At 39.3% G+C, this 5,871-nt stretch overlaps 1 protein-coding gene across 2 annotated transcripts in view; it reads left to right on the forward strand.

Annotated features, from left to right (window-relative positions):
- The window catches only part of LOC103599702 (melanoma-associated antigen D1), a 92,703-nt gene that overhangs the window by 78,341 nt on the left and 8,491 nt on the right, over positions 1–5,871 (forward strand). The gene's annotated exons all lie outside the window — the stretch shown is intronic.

A 5,871-nucleotide genomic window follows, 5' to 3' on the forward strand; every position in this document is an offset into this window, starting at 1 on the left:
TTTTTTTTTTTTTTTTTTTTTTTTTTTTTTTTGGTGACTATTGTAAATGGGCTTGCTTTCTTGATCTCTTTTTCTTCCAGTTTGTTGTTGGAGTATAAAAATGCTACTGCTTTTTGTTTATTGATTTTGTATCCTGGAACCTTACTGAATTTGTTTATCAGCTCTTAGAGTTTTTTGGTAGTCTCTTGAGTTTTCTATATATAGAATCATGTCATCTGCCAACAGGGACAATTCGATTTCATCTTTACCTGTTTGGATGCCCTTTATTTCTTTCTCTTGTCTAATTTCTCTGGCAAGTACTTCCAATTCTATGTTAAATAGGAGTGGTGACAGCAGGCATCCTTGTCTTGTTCCTGATCTTAAGGGGAAAGCTTTCAGCTTCTCCCCAGTTTGAGTATAATTTCTATCAGAATCCCAGCAAGGTGTTTTGTAGAAAAAACACCCAAAATATATGGGAAGACAAAAGAACTAGAACAATAGATAAAATAATTTTGAAAAAGAAAAGTAAGTGGGAGAAATCATTCTAAGACTATTGTATAAATAACCAAGACTGTGGTATTGGCAGATGAATAGACACAGAACAATGGGATATAGTTGAGAATTAAGAAATAACCTCACATGAATATAGCCAACTGATTTTTGACAGTGGTACAAAAACTACTCAATGGAAGAAGGATTGCCTTTTAAACAAACTGTGCTGGACTGATTGGATATCCATAGCTCTGATCCCACCCTCCAAAAAATGAACCTCAACCTAAATCTCACACCTTGCTCAAAACTTAAAACCAAATAGATGACAGACTTCAATGTAAAAATTAAAGCTGTAAAACTTTTAGAAGATAACATAGGAGAAAATCTTTAGGCTTGTTGAAGAGTTCTTAGAAATGACATAAAAACCACAATCCTTAAAAGGAAAAATAAATAAATAAATTGGACTCCCTCAAAGTCAAAGTTTTGTTTTGCACAAGACTTTGTTAGGAGGATGAAAACACAAGCTACAAACTGGGAGAAGGTATTTGCAAGCCATATATCTGACAAAGAACTAGTACACAAAATATATAAACTCTCAAGATTCAACAGTAAAAAAAGAAAGAAAGAAAGAAAACAATTCAATTTGAAATTGAGCAAAAAATGTGGGATATTTCATCAAAGAGGATATATGGATGGCAAATAAACACATGAAAAGATTTTCAACATCGGTAGCCATTAGGGAAATGCAAGTTAAAGAGTGAGATATTACTACACACCTGTGGTGAAAAAATACTGACAACAAGAGATGATGGCAAGGATTTGAAGAAACTAGACCACTCACATTACTGGTAGAAATGTAAAATAGTACAACCACTCTAGGAAAGTTGGGTAGTTTCTTTAAAACTAGCATGTACTTACTATACAACCCAACAGTTGCTCTCTTGGGCATTTATCCTAGAGAAATGGGAACTTAGGTTCACACAAAAACTTGCACACAAATGTATATAGCAGCTTTATGCATAACAACCCCAAACTGGAAATGACACATATGTCTTTCAAAGGCTGAATGATTAAACCAACTGCAGGACATTGATATTGTGAAATAGTACTCAGCAATAAAAAGGAACTATTGACACACACAACAAACTTGGATGTATCTCACAGGCATTATGCTGAGTGTGAAAAAAGCCAATATCAAAATGTGACATATTCTGTGATTCCATTTTTATAACCTTCTTGAAATGATACAATTATAGAGATGGAGAACATGTTAGTTGCTGCAAGGGGTTATGGATGGCAAGAGGGAGGTGGGTGTGACTGTAAAGGGGTAGTACAAGGGAAATCTGTGGTCATGGAATAGTTCTGTATTTTGATTGCTGTGCTGATTGTAGAGACCTCCACATGTGATAAAGTGACATAGAACTACATGCACATGTGTTGTCATCCTAGTTTTGACTTTGTACTGTAGTTACATAGATGTAACCATTGGGGGAGCAGATGAAGGGTCCGCAGTATGGCCTCTCTGTACTGCCTTTGCAATTTCCTGTGTATCTATAATTATTTCAAAATAAAACGGTTTAAAAAGTTTTAAAAAGCAGTAAAATTAATAAAACATTGCTAAAAGCAGCTGTATTTCAAAAACCACACCATAAATATTAGTTAGTTGTATCCCATTGCTGCCACCACTGAACACTGGGCAGTGGACGCTAGCCCTGCTACCAGTGCTCCCCTAGAAACTGGATTTTCTCGTGGTTGCTGCTCCTACCACCACAACTATGGCAATGAATTCCATCATTGCGTCTTTGAATCACTTCTTTCAGACAAAGTGTTAGGTGGGAGCTGTGATTGTGCAGTGAAAGGGTTGACCAGCAGGTCTGGAGCAGTCAAACCCTGTGCATTACAAAAAGCAAACAAACCAACAACAACAAAAAGAAACCATTCTTTTGCAAAGAAAGATCTGGCTTTTGACCAGCTCTGGGGATATAACCTGTAAGCCCTTGGAATATCCTGCCTGATTATAATGGCTTTGTTTATTTGGGGCCTTGGTCCACAACAGATAGTTTATGCTAACAGTTTGATTTATGGTGGGAACCTTGGGCCAAGCTTGATTAGTTTAAACTCTGGATGGGCTGGAGACTGAATAACTAAGGTCAGCCACACAGGCGCTCCATGTCTACCTGACCCCCAATAAAAACCCTGGGCACCAAGGCTTGGGTGAACTTCCTGGGTGACATACTCCACACATTTTCGCACATCACTGTTGGGAAAATTAAACACTGGCCATACAGTCTCCACTGGGAGAGGACAATTGAAAGCTGCGCCTGGTCTCTCCAGGACTCTGCTCTGTGCGTCTTTTACCTTTGCTGATATTAATCTGTATCTTTTCACTGCAATAAACCATAGCCATAAGTAAGCCTTTCTAAGTTCTATGAGTTTTTCTAGAGAATCATTCAATCTGAGGGTGGTACCAGGGAGCTTGCCACACTGGTAAATCCTAGATCATATTCACTTAGCTGTCAAAGGGGATGCGAAGAAAAGCCTTTGTGCCTTTTGCTGTTGCAACTGCTGTGTAATATAGTAATACTAATACTATAGTAACATATAGTATATATACTGTATTACATTACTAAAATGTGAAAAAAAATTTTTGAAATATATCTGGCTGTATGGGTTTTCAATAAGGATCTGTAGGACTGCATAAAGAACTCCTCAAAATCAATAAGACAAAGACAACCCAAACAAAATAGGTAAAAGACTTGCACAAGCACTTTACAAAAGAAATCTAATATGTCCATTAATGTATAAAAAGGTGTTCTACCACATTACTTATCAGAAATATAAATTAAAACCACAAGGAGTTACTAATAAATACACATCAGATTAGCAAAAGTTGGAAAAGTCTTATAATACCAAACACTGTAAAGTGTGCAATCTTACTCCTTGGCATCTGGTGTCATAGAAATAAAAATATTAAACATTAAAATATAAGGATATATGTACAAGTATTTTTATTGCGATGTTGTTTGTGTGTGCCCCTCCACCCCCCAAAAAAACCTGCAACTAAAGTGAATGTCCATCTGTGGGGTAATGGTTGAATACATTGTGGTACATCCCTGTCATGGAATATTATGCAGCCACTGAAAAGAATGAATCAGAGGTAGACTGTTGTTAAAGAAGATAAATCAGATGCATAAAAGTTTAGATAATATGATTTTAATTTTTGTAAAACAATCAAAAACGTGATTTTTATACATGGAAGGATATAAAAATGGTATTAAAAATGCATGTCTGGCAGGTGAAGATAGATGTGAAAGAAAGGAGAGAGAAGCAGTAAGCAAAAGAGTGCAATATAAAATATTTATGGCATTTATAATTCCATTTATGTAATAGTATATTTATTCATCTACATACAAATGCATAAAGTAATATATAAAAGGTAGCATCAAAATCTTAGCAACTAACTGCAGGTGGTGAGATTGAATGATGCTTATTTAATTTCTAAAATATTTTGGTGCCAAAGATTAAGGGTTCAGATCCCCGTAACAGCCAGCTGCCAAAAAATAAAAGAAAAATTTAGGTAATGTTTCAATTTTTAATAATGAATATGCATTATATGAGGAAAATAAGTAGATTTATAAAAGGAAAAAATGCCTCAGGTTTCTTGCTTTAGCAACGGGATGGATGTAGTGTGGCTCATTCATTCATTCATTAAGCAAATATTTATAGAGCATATAAAATGTGCCAAGCATCTTTCTACGTGCTGGGGATATAACAGTGAATAAAACAAAAACGCATTTCTTTAAGAAAGTTAAATTCTCATGGGGAGAGAAGGGCATAACTAGAGGAGAAACACAGTGTTCGTGGGGAGGATATATATATATGAAGGAATTAGTCTGGGACATGTTAATTTGGAGAATACTGACATATCCAATTGGAGAAGTGAGGTAGGCAATTAAAATCTAGGATTCATAGGCCAAGTCAGGACTGGAGATACAGATATGGAAGCAGATAGCATATGAAATAGTGTTTCAAACGTCCTTTCCTGAGTCTAATCACGTCCCGCTGCAGACACTTTAGAGGAAGTGCTGAGGAAAAACAGGCAGCTGACAGGGGAGGTTGCTATGCAACAGATGAGGAAAGTCATCCAGCCAGGCAGAATTGATGTTGGCCCTTGGGGAACAAATGCTGCAGTCCTTCCTAGTATTAGCTTCTTTTCATATGCAGGCTCCTAGCAGGAGCTGATGCCAGAACAAACGTGAAATGCACAAAGATCTGTTTTGGATTTTGGAAAAGTATCAGTTCAGTTTGAGTCACCTCACGTCTTTGTATCATTTTGTGCCTTTTTGAGTTTCTCCAGTCATCCTAAAAGCATAGCAGCATGTGTCTTTGGGTAGGACCTACTTCCTGTGCTTTCCGTGTTACATGTTGAGAAACCAGGCTCAGAGTAGTCTAGTGACCGGAGCAGCCTCACACAGCTAGCGCCAGACGGGCAGAGCATTCCATCTCTGGAATTCTGAATCCCAGCCTAGCTTCTTTACGCAGTACCACAGCTGCCCTATGCCCCAGCACTGGAAGGAACCAGGGCAAACACTGCCTCTGAACTAGGGCTTGCCTTGGCTCAGACACACAGGTACCTGATTGTCCTGACTGCTGCAGCGGGCACCAGGAAGGCCTCATGGGCCGCGTGATTGTCACTCCTAGGGAAGACGCCTGACAGTAGGAGTAGAGAGCAGACCCCCAAGGAGCAATTCCCACACCTGGATGGATCCACATGGAGCAGGCAGGGGGTAGGGCTGGGGGCCTCTACCTGTGTCCTGAATGCAGAGCATGAGCTTAGGCCTCCTAGAACACGAATCTTGCTTGTTTAGGACAGATGTTGGGGTGGGGAAGGTCTGTTGCTCAGATGGAGGAGGGGAGGGTGCCTCAGTCCCCAGGCCAGCACTAGAAGATTGTGGGATTTGGAGTTAGGAAGATCCAAGCCCAAATTTTACATTTTGTTTATTGGCTCTGTGGCCTTATCTATTTCTGGCACTGTGCCTGTGCCTCAGCTTCCTCATCTGTAGAACGGGCATGCTGACATCCACCTCCCAGGGCTGCTGTGAGACAAAGACAAGCCCCAGCGCAAATCCCGCCGTGATTTATATACAAGCCGTTACTTTTTCCGCCCCTCCTCACCCCACACACAGAAAATGAGTTCATGGCTGGAGCTGCAGAAAGAGCAGGGAAGAAGCTAGTGTCCTTTTGGAGCTAGTGAGAGCATCATGTAGAGCCACGTGGCAGGCACACACTTTACTACTCTTCCTGTGTCCCAAAGTAGATGAGCTCAGCAGGGGCCTAGCACTTGTTGCAATTAGAGACCCCACACAGAGACCTCCTTAATAGTGACCTAAGCGGTGCTGA

The sequence above is a fragment of the Galeopterus variegatus genome, unplaced genomic scaffold, assembly GCF_000696425.1.
Source record: "Galeopterus variegatus unplaced genomic scaffold, G_variegatus-3.0.2 Scaffold3063, whole genome shotgun sequence".
Taxonomy (NCBI): domain Eukaryota; kingdom Metazoa; phylum Chordata; class Mammalia; order Dermoptera; family Cynocephalidae; genus Galeopterus; species Galeopterus variegatus.